Source organism: Lonchura striata, chromosome 3, assembly GCF_050655825.1.
Source record: "Lonchura striata isolate lonStrDom1 chromosome 3, ASM5065582v1, whole genome shotgun sequence".
In the NCBI taxonomy this organism is placed as follows: Eukaryota; Metazoa; Chordata; class Aves; order Passeriformes; family Estrildidae; genus Lonchura; species Lonchura striata.
This window is the reverse complement of record NC_140705.1, coordinates 11,096,096-11,112,424: the sequence shown is the minus strand read 5'-3', so window position 1 is coordinate 11,112,424 and position 16,329 is coordinate 11,096,096. Positions and strand designations below refer to the sequence as shown.

The window sequence follows — 16,329 nt, the reverse complement described above, 5'->3', positions numbered from 1 at the left end:
CAGCTGGCAGCTCCTGAGGACCACAGAGAGCAGGAAAAGAGCCAACTGGAGCAGATAGGCTGAAGGCTTGGGAAGTGCTTGGAGAGAGACCGTGGGAATGGGCAGAGGGAAGGCTGCAGAGGTAGGGGGGAGCCGTATTCCAGAGCTTTGGTTGACGTGAGTAAGGAGCTTGCTTCTGATTTGATAAGACATATCAGACATGCTGGTGAAAGGATTTGGGAGCAGAGAGACAGGAGGGAAAGGAGAATTTAGTTGTGACTTTAATGAGTGGAAAAGCTAGATTTGAGAAAATCATAGAGCAAGCATAAAGAAGCAGCCAAGAACTGAACCTGAGTTGCACTGGAAGGAATTGGAATTTTGAATAGTAAAAAGGAATAATTGACTGTATTTAATGACAGGGCTCACATCAGAAATAGGTATGTCAATTTTTATATGGAGGCATATATTTGCTGTCTAGCTACACACCAACATACATAGAAGTGGTAATTTCACAAGTTCTGTTTTAAATCATACTCCTCCAAGTTATTATCATGTGAAACTTGATCTTAACTATAATTAATGAAAGTTTATAACAGCTTAGATAAGGAAACATGGAGTTTGAAAGTGTATAATTAGAAATTAATTGCTTTAAAAGCCGGTATATTATTGTAAAATATATTATGAAGACAAATCTAAGTGGTGTATTACACAACAGATTAAATGACCATAGTAATCTCTTCTGGCTTTAGTATACAGAAAATCTATAGAGGAAGATGTAAATTTGATATGCTGAAGATTTTGTTCTGTTCAGGATTGGCTTCTTAGCAGAGCCAAGTTCAAGAATGGATGTAGAAGACTGATGTGTGAAGTGGTTCTCTTTGGTGCCATAGAAAGGCCTCAGATAAAATGAGGTCAGCTTGTCTTTGGTAATGGAAGGTGTGGTCTCTCCTGCCTCAGTAACCTGTGCCTGCTCTAAAGGAAGTCCCATTCACTGCTCTGTTTGCCTAAAACTACAACTAGGGAGATGGAGTTTCAGCAGATGCCTTGGAAGAAACTACATTTTCCCCCAGCAGACTGAACAGAAAATATAGAAACCTTTTTAAAAGTGACTTCCCTGCTAGGAATATACCATTATCTGCATCCTTTGCTGAAGGGTCTGCCATGAAAATCTTGCTCAGCCATCCCACTATCTATCTTCACTCAACCTATCCATGGAGACAACTTGAAGTAGCATTTTGTCTTAGGCCTGGCATTTGTGAAATACTTGTTAAATTACCTCAGATATCACCAGATGAGTGCCAAGGAAATTTAGGAATAATCCCAATTCAATGAAAGTAGCTTTCCAAAAATCTGTACGTTTTGGATACTCACAAGTGAATCAATTAAGGAATCTCATGAGATATATGCAGTGCCAGAAGATGTTGGGGTTTCTTTTGATATTCAGGAGCCCAGCATGCAGGAAATATAATTTTTTTAGAAAAGCAGAATCATATATCCAAGCTGCTGAATTATTAATGTTTTTTAAATGTATAACATTATCTTGTAATGAATCTGGTCTTTGTGTTTTGTAGTCTATATTGAAAAACTCCCCTCCTCCCTTTTTTTTTTAAAAGTTTTGCCCTATCTTTACAAAGTTCACTAATAACCTGAGCACAGTTTGATGGCTGTGCTTTTCCATGAATCACAGCTAGAAGTTCTCTTCTCATGTTTTATGAAACAGAAAGTCAAACCAGAATATTAGAGGGAGTAAAATGTGTAAGGTCAGTCAAGCAACAGGACTAGGAACTGAAGCCAAACAACCTTGTGCTTTCATTGCAAGGTCTTTCTCCTCCTCCAGCCCTTTTAAGCAGAACTGCCTAACACCTTGGTGCTTTCAGCAGGTTTCCACACTGGGCACATCTCTGGAGGTCAGAGGAGGGTGGGAAAATCTCTCTTTGTCAGTGCGTGGGAGGGCCCTGACAGCTGCAGGAGGAGCTGGGGCCCATCGAAACCAATTTGGCAGCCCTTGCTGTTCTCTGGAGATGGGGACCCGGAATGCAAAGCCTCCTGCCTTGTGTGGTCTTGTGCCTACACGTGCTGCACAAGCCTAATGCTAGTCTTGCTAGAAGAGGTAAGTTATAGAAATTATTCAGGTATGTAGAAATCTTAATTGAAACCCATGAGCTCAGCACAGTTAATAAATATCTCAGTCTAATTTCTGGGATGAAAGTTGGAAAACAGGAGAAGAAGCTACAAAGAAGGAAAGAACTACCTTACTACAGCCATTACAGTGAAAAGAGTAAATATGCCTTTGTTGTAACTCTGAAAAATGAAAGTTTTGGCCTGGTCTCTACTGTGGCATTATCTCACACTAAGAAAGAGGGTGATGAATTTGTTGGGATACTCACTGGAGAAACTGCTTGATTGCAATCTGGCCTGCTGCTTAGGGAAAATAAAATTTGAGTTCTCATCAGGCAACAAGCCTGCATAAGTTAATAGGCTTTAATAATAGCACCTCATTACATTTTTATAAAACTTGCCTGGGAAATGAATGCTGGAAATACAAAGGAAAGCTCTAAGGGATCACAGTTATAAAGCAAAGATAACAATATTACAGCATTTGAAAATAATGCATACACTATGCTGGATACCACACAGGATTCAGTGACTGGGATTAAGGCCAAGTAAGCTTTTTTGAATGGATGTCCAAAGCAGATGGGAGACCTGACTCATGCTTTGGAATAGAAAAATGATTTCTGGGACAAGGTGTTTGGGAAGCCTGATAGCAGTAAGAAAATTAGGGGGTACTAGTTTCTGTGAATGCTGATGTATGGTAACAATATTGTGGTCACTATTACAAAAATCACATTTGCCAGCAAATAATACTAATGATAGTCATACTTTTTGTATCCAAGGCACACCGCTTCTTTCCCATGGATTTTTATTACCTCTGTGCAGTAACTGTTGACAAACATTTATATTTTTGAAAAATGATGAGCACTGGGTTTGTGAACTTGGAGACACTGCTGTTCCCAACAACTAGTCATTAATCAAAGCTGTGGTGGAGAAGCCCTTAGACGTGTGGAGGTAAGAGCAACAAGAGGAGAACACTTCTGAATGGATGCATGAGCAAACAGCACACACTGCAGAAAATAATGCCTTTATCAGTGACGTCAGTCACATTGCCTGCAGTAAGGATCAAATTTAGGGGTTTTGTGTGGGAGCCAGGGCTCCCAAGCTTGACTGGTGGAGGAAAGCACCTCTGGAGGATGATGCAGACTATCTGAGTTGTACAGCAATTAGGATAATAACTGAGATATCTCCTTCTTTCTTTTTGCTATGCTTAGAACCTCGGCAGGTACCTAAATTAAGGGATTAAAATTAGTCAAGACAAATTACATTCCCTCTGCTCCAGTGTGTCTAGTGCCTTCCAATGCCTCTGGGGGCTGTGTGTGCTCTGTACTTCATAGAATTTTTTAGTGTATCAGGGGCAGATTTCCTACGATCCTATGTCCTCAGGGGTAATGGTATATTTTAATTACTGTTTCAAATTTGTCAGGTTGTCATGGTCAGTTGCTGACTAGAGATGAAGCTTTCATGTGACACTCACTGACTCTTCTGCAATAGCAAAGTATCTTATATTCATCTCATTTGAGGGGTTTCTTATGGGAGTTTTTGATAACAAGTCTGAACATGTGTGGCTAATTCTTGATAGAGAATTCCTGATAGTGTCTGGCTGTTTTGTCTTTGAGGAATGAAGTCATAAGAGATGGACTCAAATCAGAATGTCACACATTGTTTGGAGGTGGAGAGATGCTTCTTCCACCCCACTAAGGAGACCTGAGGGCAATGCCAGAGCCTCGACATTGAAACATTTCAGAAGGCAAGGTTCACGTCTCTGACTTCAGCCAAGACTGAGTGTGAGTGCTCATTAAAAATTAAATAATAGTACAGTTCAGATCTGAATCCAAACTTCTCATCTTGCACCATTCCAGCTAAGCTGGTTATGAACGGGAACACAGCTCGGAAACCCCTTTGAACTTTGGAGGAATTTTGTTTCTGGATCTAAAAGCTGAGTTCAGTAGTGTGTAGCAAGGGCTTTCAGTCAAAAGGGAAGCATGAAAGGAGATCATTCAGGATTATTTTTGTAACATATTTTGAGTAAACATCACATGAAAAAAAGTCATCTGTGACTTGTATTCTAATTGCCAAAATTATCTAAAAATACAAATTAAAAATATGAAACAGGGTTGTATGAGTACATTTGAACCACTATTTCACAAAAGTTTAAACTGTGGAAAAAAAACTTTATAACACCACCTGCTGTTCAGCTGGTTTTGACCTGACCCCTTTCTCCTTTTCTTGTTATTATAAACAGTGAGCTCTTTAAGTGAGAGCTGTTTAAAGGATAGGGGGCTGTAAGTGTTCCTTCCTAGATCCCAGATGCAGTGGGAGACTGATGGGCTTTTTGATCTTTATTTTATGAGTGTCTGATAAATTGCCTCTGGCACCTGGCAACTGAAATTTCACTATCTGAAAACTAACCCTTATGTCAAACAATGTGGCCAGTCTCATACTCCAAGTTAAAGAGCTGCATGCATTTAAGTACAGGATGTTTTCCAACATTCAGTACAGTATGTGGTGAAGCCCTGCTTCACATATTACTATTAGACAGATCCTCAGCTGATGTAAATTGGCATAACCCCATATGATTAAAGGAGCTGAGCTGTTTTACATCAGCTGGCAACCTGGTCCAAAGTGCAACACACATACTTTTGATTTAAAATAGTATTTTGTATGTGATTCTTCAAAGGTTGGTATGTTTCAGCTTTTTCAATATATTGCTCTGCAACCTCTGCTTTTTGTTTCTGAGGCAAGTAAAAAAAAAAGAAAAGAAAGGATTAAGATAAAGGATCATGGGTAATGTTTTCTGGTTTGCTTGTTTTTTGGCTGCTTTAGATGGAAACTGAGCTATCATGTATTTGAAATCAAAGTCTCAAATGGTGCTCTGAGTAATGACTACCAAACTGTATTACTACTTGTGCCCTGGGGGAAGACACCCGGGTCTCCAATTTGCTTCTCATATGTTCTGGAAAATGATAGGGAGACTCATGCCTTTTTTGTCAGAATTAAAAAGATCAGCAACAGATCTGCCTGAAATACTGGGATTTCTGTCTAGCAGTAATCCAAACATTTGATATTTTTCTCACCCTCTTTTGCAACAAGGATTTGTGAGGGAGAACAACAGAAATGGAGGAGAGGACTTATCACGAGGAGCAGTGATGGAAACAGTGGGAGACATACAGATGAATTGGAACCACTGTAAGGAAATAAGCGTTGAGGCAGGAATTCACATATTTAAATAAACCAGAACATGGTGCAGTCCTACAGAGGTTTTAGGACCTGTTCTGTGCAGGGGCAGCCAAGCGTGGCTCAGAGGTCTCTGCTGGGCTTGCGAGTGGGAGGAAGGTTTTCAGTGCTCCCTTAATCAGGGGAGCCTGGAAATGTCAGCTGGGTGAGACAGAGCATTAAATCTCAAATAAAGCAAAAAACACAAAGTAACTGAAGAGCCTAATCAGCATAGCAAATTGTATATGTCAGTAATAGTAAATAATGTATTTCTTTTCTGCATTCTTGAAATGTAGAAAAGAATACTTGAAATCTGATGGAGCTTAATAGGAACATGGGTATGAATTCACATTAAGTTTATATTTTTTAAGTTCCTATGTCTCCTTCTGCAGGATCCATTTCCTGTGACAGGCATCCAAGTGACAACCAAGTGTGACCGAACCTAGAACCTGTGACCGAAGCCCTGTGCACAGTCATAATTGTTTTCTGTTGACCAACACACATCCAAATATTAGGTTACTCCAGAGGAGAACATGCCATCACCTTTAACATGTGCCTCTTCATTTCTTGCTGCCATCCTCTACCCCCTGAATACCCTGCAGAATGGCTGGACTGACTTTGGAGGATGACAGCATTCAGCACCCAAAACTGGAGTGCAGGTTAGATGGCTCCATGGGAGACATCCTGTTGGAGGATGACATCCCACCCAGAGTGATAATAAGATGGTTCCTTTTACAGGAAAGCTCACGCTGGCAAATTGTCTTTGAAAACAATGCTGTTTGCTTAGAGCAGACCATTCTGTGTTTCCTTGGAGGACAGCAGCGTGGCTGGCAGGGTGCTGTGGGAGGGCTCCACACATCCAGCTCTGGTGCAGGCTTTGCCTCCAGGCTTGTGAGGGGGTACGGGTGAGCACCCCTGGAATTACTTTGCATCTCTTTCTACCCCCAGCCTTGCCTCTTAAAGTGGGATCATATAAAACACAAATTAAGCCTAGAGCTTAGAAGAGGCTGTTAGCTGCTACTGATGCACAAATAATCCATAATTCTTCCATAGAACATTTAAAGCAAACAGTCTGGGAAAGAAACAGCCACATTTTACTTCACTAAAAAATCACATAGGACAAAAGGAAATGCAGATGTTCTGACTGAACTGTCTTATGAGTTGTTGACTAGTTAATTAATCAAAGTTGTCTAGTGATTTATTGATTAACAGAGCTTCTGCAGTCATGAACATGTCAAATTTCACAATGGAAAATTTAGCAATGGAAAAAGTCTGGTCTTTTAGTTCCTTCCTTAATCAAGACAGAGAATGGCATGAGAACTGAGGACATTTCATGTATTAAGCTTATGCCAGGCAATCTAATTATGTGATAGTATTGCTTAGGCAATTTTGATTGTTTTTTCCATGCAGCTTATTTTTAAGTGGAGAGATTTTTTTTCCATATTTAAACAGTGCTAACAGTACCCCCCATATAAGAAGTCCCATAATGTCTTTAAGTACATACAGACAGAAGTATGCAGAATTTCCTGGGATTGTAGTCACATTCGGTAGTCTAATAAAGGATAAATCCCAAAGGAGTTACCTTTCCTGTATTTGGGAATTCACAGAAATAAAATATATTTAAATTTTCTTGGAAGACTGAGACCTACCTTAACTACAATAGTTGCTTTGCTCCGTATTCAACCCTGTCATAAGAAGAATGTGATAAGGGGTATTTTTTGCAAACATCTGCCCCTCTGTAAAGTTTTCTGTAAATTAATGAGTGCAAAAAGATAATCAAATGTGTGCATTTGAATTGTTATTCAGAAGACACTGAGATCTTGTCACTGTGCTCATATGTCCTGGAAGGTTAAGTTTCTCTTTTATAAAGATTATGAGTAGGACGCCAGTCCTGCATAATCATAAGCCTCCCCTTTGTACATGGTGAAGGTCAGCTGTAAATGGGTCTGTTTCTCCAATGTGCCTGTGTATCTCAGAATCATTTGGGCTTTAAGGGCCCTTCAGAATCATCCAGATCCAACCCCCCTGCCATGGGCAGGGACACCTTTCAGTAGATCAGGTTGCTCAAAGCCTCATTCAACCTGGTCTTGAACAATTCTGGGGCTGGAGCATCCACAGTTTCTCTGGACAGCCTGTTCCAGTGCCTCACCACCCTCACAGTAAAGAATTCCTTCCTAACATCTAATCTAAACCTACTTTCTTTCAGTTTTAAGCCAGTACCTCTCGTCATATTCCAAAAGGTCCTTTTAAAAAATCCCTCTCCAGCTCCATTGTAAGCTCCTGTTCTTTAGGCTCAATAGCCTATCTTCATAGTAGAAGTTTTCCAGTTCTCTGATCATCTTTGTGACCTCTTCTGGACTTGCTCCAACAGGTCCATGTCCTTCTTATGTTGGGAGCCTCACAGCTGAGCACAGTATTCCAGGTGGGGTCTCACAAGATTAGAGTAGGGGGGGAAATCCTTTTCCTTTACCTGCTAGACATGTTACTTTTAATGCAGCCCAGGACACAGAATCGCAGAATCACAGAATGGGTCGGGTTGGAAGGGACCACAGTCATCTGGTCCAACCTTCCTGCTCAAGCAGGGTCATCCCAGAGCTCATGGCACAGGATTGTGTCCAGCTGGTTCTTGAGTATCTCCAGTGAGGGAGACTCCACAACCTCTGGGCCATCTGTTCCAGTACTTGGTCACCTTCACAGAGATGCTTTCCAGCAGGTTGGCCCCCAGCCTGTAATGGTGCCTGGGGTTATTCTTCTCCACATGCAGCACCTTGCATTTACCTTTCCTGAATTTCAGATTGCTCTTCTCTGCCCATCTCTTCAACTTGCCACAGTCCCCCTGAAGAGTACCACAGCCGTCTGAGATACTGGCCACTCCTCCTGGCTTTCTGTCATTGGGGAAATTTCTGAGGCAGCCTCTGCCCCTTTATCCAAGCAATTGATGAATGAGCTAAACAATGCTGGGCCAAGTATCGAATCTCCAACTGGACCCTGTGCCACTGATTGTGACCTTCTGGGATCTGCTGTTCAGCCTGTTCTCAATCCATCTTAATCCACCTCACTCCCCTCCTCAGTTTGCCCATAAGGATGTTGTGAGACACAGTACTGAAAGTGTTGCTGAAATTGAGGTAGACAATATCTGTTGTTCTCCCTTCATCCTTTCAGGCACTTGTTTCATCTTAGAAGGCAGTAAGATTGGTCAAGCATGATTCCATGTTTAGTGAATCCATGATGATGACTCCTGATCACCTTCTTATCATCCATGCAGATAGAGCTGGCCTCCAAAATGACGTGTTCCATCACCTTTACAGGGATTGAGGTGAGGCTGGCTGGCAGGCAGTTCCCTGGATTCTCCTCTCTGCTTTTTTTTAAAGGGTGGGGTGACAATTGCTTTCTTTTAGTCTTCAGGCACCTCTCCTGATCTCCACGGCTTTCCGGGCTGTGACTATCCATTGCCAAGTCATACTGAGCTTTTTGTCCACTATCATTCTCAAGTCCTTTTCCCCAGGGCTGCTCTCAATCCATTCTCCACCCAGCCTGTACTTGTCCTTGTGATTGCCTTGACCCAGCTACAGGACGTTGCATTTGGCCTTGTTGAACTTTATGAGGTTCACACGGGCTCAACCCTCAAGCCTGTCAAGGACCCTCTGAATTGTCTCTTATGTATAATAAATATCTCTCAGGACAATTGTGTGGTAGTCTGTTATTTTACAGTTGGTTCTTCTGTAGTATGTTTTGATATTCCTTGTTATAAGTTTGTAATGGTTCCGTCTCTGTACCCCATTTGGCTTCCCTAATGGTTTAGTCCTGAGTTGTTTACCACAGTTTTCCCCGGCAAAATCTATGTCAACCCACATGTCAATCCACCTGCATACCTCCCTTGTTCCCTTGTCTTTCCCCTGTCTGTCAAAGACATCCCACTCCTTTGGTTCTGGATTGTTCCCTGTCTCTCATCCCTTCCTCAAAGCAGAATTGGATTGTAGGGTTTGCTCCCTCCCCATGTTGGCGTCTCTTGGGGAGCCCTTACCCTGCACCCCTCCCCTGATGCCTCCTGTTGCTCAAGGCTTGTGTCCTCCCCGCGTTCTCCCCATCCCCTAAAAGCAGCCCCTTCAGGTTCAGATGTGTCACTTGCTCTGCCTCACTTCGGGATTAACTCTTCGGAGAGTCAGCCGAGTGTCCTTCCCCCATTCCCGTGGCTCGGTTTCCCGTGCTCTGTCCCCGCTGCGCTCCCCAGGCGCAGCGATCCCCGCCCCGCCCCAGGCTGGGCACAGCCTCGGGGCGGCCGCTCCGTGTCTGCCCTGCGGCCGAGCGGGACAGCGCCGGAGCCTCCGCCGGGGCCAGACGCAGCCGGGCTGGCGAGACATTCTGTACCATGCAGGAATGTCCTGCAGGAAAGCATCGAGAGGTCAGGAGGCTCATCAAAGATATGATGACCCTGTCAAAAGAGATTTTCCTAATAGTGTTCCAATATCAGCAACTGGTAAAAAAATTAAATTCTGGGTTTCATAACTCTTCAATAATGCTAGGTCTATTTATTGTATTGCACTCCATCGTTTCATATTTATTGTATAATATTTCACAACATAGTATTTCCCATGTTGTTATTTATACAAGTAAATCTGATTACAGAAGAAGAAAGGTGATTTGAATTTGACTTCATTACATCTTCCTGGCTTCTGGAGCAGCCCATTGGAACAGCCCCCAGCTTCAAAAGTTAGAGTGTTCCTGATGCTACTAATTTTGACACAAGTGGTGAACTAAGCTTTGGCTCAGCAGGTGCTGAGGGAATTCCATCAGATCATTTACACACACCTGCACTTAATGAACTTAAAAAATGAGGTAATACCATTTTAATGACAGAAATTCCCAGATTTTTGATCTGGTAACTTGGTTTGAAAAGGCAGTAACTGTTTTCCCAGTGGGAAGAAAGAAAATATTTTTTTTCTGTTAATAGTAATATCTGGATATTTAATCCACATAATTTTTAATATAACTTTAAATTACCTATGTTAAAAAAAATCTGAAGAGCTTTTTCTAATAAAAAAGTGAAGCATACATAAAAAAAGGAAAGGTATTTTAAATATAAACATTAGACTACTGAAAATACAAGTAATCTGAAAGGACAGGCCTATTTTTAGAAGTATAGGGACATAGTCTTGTGTATATATGTGTCCTGTATTGCAAAGATAAAACTTCCACATAAATTAGTAAGAAAGAATTATTGGAATAAGTCAAGAAAATGTAACTTTATTGAGGAGTTGACTTTTCATGTTCCAACCATGACCATATTGTTGTATTCTTTTAAATGCTTGGACACTAAACACAATTTTTAAAGTGGTTTTTTAGGGACTTCTGCTCAGCTTGCTTTCTCTGAATCTGCATTGCATGTCTTTGCACACAAAATTTTTTCTAATGTCCACAGAAACTCTATGAGAAGTACAAGTGTAGGATGCACATTAATGATCTGAGGATTAAAAACCTGCAGTGAAAAGAAACAAATTTATTCTCTTCCAAAATCATAGGGAGACTTGTAATGGAGATTAGCCTGAAATGTACAAAGAACTACTCCTGTATCTGTATTCTGTTACTGTGACACCTTAAGCCCTCACAGGGTAATAGGGTGACAGGCACTTTCCTCTGGGGACCACAGAGTCCACAATGCTCTCATCTATATTTTAACAACCAGCAAGGAAATTTTATATCTGAATAATAAAATAATGCATGGTCTTCAAAATCCTCTCCTTCTTTATTCCCAGTTTCCCAGGAGTAATTTTCTCCAGTGGACAGTTTGTTTCTGTGTGTGCATTTTGACTTACCCAAGCCTCACGAATCACTGTGGTCTCTCAAGTCACTCATCTTCCTTGGTTGCAGCCTGCTAAAACCAGCCCTTGACACAGGCCTCAGTTAAATCTGCAAAGAGAGGTGGAGTGAATCAGGGTCTTCCAATGCTACAATTAATAATAGTTTGGCTCTTGTTCTGTAAAAGCTTGACATAGTATTTATTACACCTATGGGTTGCAAAGGATCTACTCCAGCAGTAAAGATTACACCCAGAGTTCACAGAATTTGGCTCTGATGTTTCATACATTCTGTAATGCATCTACAAAAAATGGTGGGTTTTTTGGCTCACAAATGGAACATTTCTTAATAGAAATGGGAAACAAATGCAGCAGCCTCTCTTTGACACCATCCTGCAGAACCCTGTCTGGGGGCACACGGCATCAATGTTGTGCAGTGTTTCAGATGTGTGAATGATCTTGGGTTCAGCTGAGTTTTGCAGCCTGAGCTCTGTTCCTGGTCCCAGCACACTCTGGGGAATGGGGAGGAGAGATCCAGCTGTTGTGTTCTCCAGAGGTACCTACCTGCCTACCTACCTGGGCATCCAACTGCTGCTTGGAAAAGCAGCACACAAAGGCCATAGATAAGCAGACTTCTGAGTTGCACAGACATTCTGGTTTTTGTTCCTCAAGGACCTTCCTACCTGTTCTTTCATTATTTTCTCACCTTCATTTTCTTTGTTTATTTCCCTCTTTTCAGGGGGAGCTGAAGAAAACAGAATGAGACTGTGGAGTTCCCTGAGTGCTCCCCTTCCTCTCATCAGCTTTGTGCTGTAAGAGGAGATGTCACCTCAGGTCCTGAGCTGACACTCTGTTGAGCAGTGGCTTTGAAAATCCAGGTCCGGCAAGAGCCCGAGGAAGCCCAACCTTTGATCAGCCACACTGCACCATAGGTGATGTGTCATCACAGAGTCAGGGACTGCACTTTTTAGTCAGGGGTTACCTTTAATCTCTAATTTGGCAAAACAAAACAAAATAAAGCAGAAAATCCCCCTGAAGCATTTAATTTTTGCCTTTAATGCCAGAGAGCTTAAGTGTGGCAGTTTGGTGATGTGCTATGCAAATTAAAGCTGTGAAAAAACAAAGCTAGTTAAACACAGGTTTCTCTTTAGCAGGTTATTATTCTTAGCTGTTTCCACATGCCTCCTCACATCCATGAAACCCTGGTACATTACAATGAAAGACTTATTTCAGAACTCACACATGCACTACTTTGTTAGCAGTGGAAGCACAAGCAGAACATCTGGGTGCCAAGTTCAAGCAAAGTGCAAGATTTTTTTCTGAATTCAATGTTGGTGTGTCCCATCATGTAACTATGATATATGATAAAAGGAAAAATCACAGCCAAACTCAACCTTGTTCAAAGCAAGGTGCTAGTGAAAGGATGGGATGGAAAATAAGTACTAATGGATTAATGTTCCATGATAAATGTTTTATTATAAAAGCTAGCGAGTGATTAGATAATTCTTGCTTCCAAAAGCTGGGTTTAAATATTTCTGCTTGGCTAGAAACCAAAATAAATACATCACTTAACTATCTGGTTTATAGGAACATCTATATGAATAAAAAAGTAATAGAGACTTGGTTCCTTTTCTACAGTAGGTGTAATAAATAGCCAGCTATAGCAATGTGCTGCTTACTGTTTGGAGCTGTTATGATACATAAAAAAAAATTATTACAAGTATTAAAGGTACAGCCAGAATTCTCCTCCATACAACAGAGCTACACTGTTACTAATTAAGTTAGTTTTCAAAGGGTTCAACTGTAAAAGTTCAAATAATGAAATCTTCCTCTTTAAGGAAAATTAAGATACAGACAAAAAAAATTTGAATGCTTAGATTTATAAAATTTATACAAAAACTTGAGCCACAATTTTATTTCCTCCAGTAGAGCATATTTTGAACACAGGTGGACTTGTCAAAAGGATATCATAAAGATTTTAAGTATAATTCCTTATAAAACTTTTTTCTGTAGATATCTTTATTCATTAATGGATCTCAAAATACTTACGGGGGAAATTGATTTTATCCCTGTTCCACTGGTGAAGAAATCAAGGTATTCAGAAATAAACCAGCTTATTCAGCAGCCTCCAACAAACCAGATTGCAAATGTCTCAGGTCCAATTTAATAGCATGTTTAAAGGATCATGATAGCACTGGTTGTCTTGGCAATACTTGATGCAAATGCTTAAATAGACACTTGATATTTTCTTAAGGAAGTGCCTTCAGAGGGGCAGTGTCCTCAAATCATCTACGGTGCCTTTTGTGCAGTTTTCTCAGAATAGCCAATATAATTTCAAATAGTGTCAATAAGAATTCAGTCTGGGAGGCCTGGCTGGACCTTGAGAAGAGTTGGAAGATAAAAGATAGACTCTATCACATGAGGTCTTCTCCTGTGTACAATTGCTGAAACACAGATTAAAAGGTTAGAAAAAAATGATGCAAACTCTAATTCACAGTTCATAAACTTAACAGAGAATGAACAAACATAGGAATGCAGGAATGTGTGAGTGAGCTATCCCCATAGGACAGGAGGACACAGAAATTATTTTAGTAGAACATCACATTAAGAGTAAAGCAGAACAATGCAGAGAAATGTGCCAGCTTAGAATCTAAGTCTGCATTCTGCATGTTGTTGAACAGACTTGATTTTGTTCAGGTCACTCTGTCTTGCCTGGATTATTGAGGGATGCTCCAAGTGCCAAGGGAATATAAATGACATGAACAACAGTCAAAGCAACCATAAATTGATCAGTAGATATTCACACTGAAGTACCCCATTTTAAAGCATGACCTTATGCTTCTTTAACATTACAACTCTCCCAAATACTTATCTTAAGAGCTCAGGCTGATCTCAATATGAAAGGCAAACAGACCATTCTCTTAGTCCAGGCTGCCTAGGGATGAGTGACTGTTTATGCATTTTAATTCTGGCTGTCTAGAATTCAATATTTAATTAATATATTTAGTACATGGTGTCTGCTTGCAGTGGGATGCTTGTGCTTATGCTCTGTGTTCTGCAATCTCACCACCTTGTTCTGTGCACAGGATGAGAGAACACGAGCATGAGTGGACCTACTAACTCCAAGTTCTCCGGACTTAGGAGAGATTGTCCTGGCCAGCAGTTTTGGGCTCAGGCAGACTAGCCCTAAAACTGAGCAAATATGGGGCACCCCAGTGCTGAGGTCTGTGCTATCACAGCTGTGCTGCAAACAATCCTCAGATACTCCTTAAAATGCTTACTAAGGAATGTCTACTCACACTACACTCACTCCAGTGTAAACACACCCTTAAAGCAGATGTAGAACATGCTCCAGGGGGAGATAATGCAACACCCAGGGAAGGCTGGTGAATTAAGCAGCCTACATGCAGTCACTCTGCCCTGCACATTCATACTGAGATGAAGGTCAGACTTCAGCTTGGTGCAAAGCTAGTGGAGCATGACAGCTACATAAAATATGATATAATAAACATATGGGAGTGTTGCTTTCTTCTGCTGCTATCAGTCTTATGGATGTCAGTGGAATAAAGATTTGGCCTGTGTTGCATTGCCCTACAGTAGTTTTACAAACAAGGTAGATTTATATGGCTTTGGAGTTAAGCTACTGCTGCAAAAACAAGTCCTGTAGAAATGTTTGGTGTGAGTGTATATATAGAGAGGCTACACTGGTTTCTATTGTATTAATGCTGAGGCTCTCTTAAAATTATGCAGAGCATATTTCTTTTCCATTTCTGCTAAGGGAGGGGTAGAAAATTATACTTTTATGGAATGGTTCCCAGTCCTAATATCCCTGGCTTAAAATAAACCCCTTTTTGAAAGTACTTGAATTAAGTTGTGCACTAAAAGCCAGTAGAGGAAACTATATTGAATTGTGTTGCATGAAAAATTACTAAGAAATGCATCTGGGGAAGCTGTGCAGCACATCCATGAGTAAAGATACACGGCCACCATTGCAATTCAACACATTGCTCTGAAGTTCAATAAACACCGGAATTTGAGTTTGATGGGTGCTGAAGTCTATTTCAAAAAATTACCTGGTCATGCAACTCACATATAATTGAAATAGGAGGTAGGAGCCAATTTCTAATATTAGAATGTTGTCAAACACTGCAGGAAGAGCTATTCTAATGAATGGTTTACAACATTTAAACATTCTCACTGGAGCATGAAAACAGTGTGCCCATGAGTAACCTGAAGAAGATGCAGGAAAATTCTTTTTCCTATGTGGTACAAAAGTGACTTGAAGGCTCCTGTGTATCACTGTAGCCTTTTATATTGCTGAACTTCTTAAAAAGTAAAGCAGAACTATCACATGTAAATCCAAGAGATGTACATGAAGATGGGGAGGTTTCCTCCCTTCCCATTGATCTGCATAAACAGAGCAATAAGATATTTCTCTGAGTGCAAAGTTTGGGTTCAGAATGTTGATTTTGTCAGAAGAGGGCCTGGGACAGGTTTTCTTTTTAAAATGACCTTTCACCATGAAATGATATTTTTCTAGGGCTTATAGAATCTGGGGCATTGGAGTGTATCCTGCAGCATTTTGAATCAAAACTGACAAACATTGGAGTGTGTGTTACCATCCCTATTTGTCTGAGAGCCTGGGATGTGGTTGATGTGTCCTCAGCCGCAGGGAGGTTTGGATTTTCCAGGCTTGCAGTGGCACAGGTGAAGGGCAGCAGATGGGTGCAGGCCAACTGTGGGCTCCTATCTCAGCTAGGAGGAAGGTTTATGCACCACGGGCAAAGGCAAGCTTTCTTCAAAGCACTGATCACAGTAAGAGCCTAAATAGGGTTTTCTAAACTGCTTTTTGAGGTGCCTATCTCTCCTTAATGGCTATAAAGAGAGTGTAGGGTGACTGGCCTCTGAAATTAGTTGCTTCCACTGATACTGTGAATATCTACTGAGTGCCACCTGGAAAGTATTTGCTTCCTCCTGGCTCTCTGAAGATTGACCCCGTTCACTCAGGCTATGCTCCTGGGTGAGCTTCTGCCCCTGCCTGAACTCATAGAGTGAAGTTTTGTTTATACCCAAACTGAATTAAAATTTCCATGTAGTACAGGCTATGGAGTTGGGAAAACTGCAGCTCTGACTCCAGGGAGTCTCGGTTTACAGTCAACCTCTTGAACAAAGAAACATGGATTTTCTGTTTTTCCCCACTCCTCTGATTCCCCCACGATGAGCCAAA

At 41.1% G+C, this 16,329-nt stretch overlaps 1 long non-coding RNA gene across 3 annotated transcripts in view; it reads right to left on the bottom strand.

The window, feature by feature from the left end:
- Positions 1 to 16,329, bottom strand: part of LOC110467973 (uncharacterized) — a 63,782-nt gene that overhangs the window by 12,295 nt on the left and 35,158 nt on the right. For 2 of the 3 annotated variants that reach the window (XR_014953569.1, XR_013339621.2), the window contains exon 3: positions 1 to 16,329. This exon is cut by the window's left edge and continues 12,295 nt beyond it; it is cut by the window's right edge and continues 30,521 nt beyond it. This is a non-coding gene — a long non-coding RNA (uncharacterized LOC110467973). The other variant, XR_014953568.1, reaches the window with a different exon arrangement.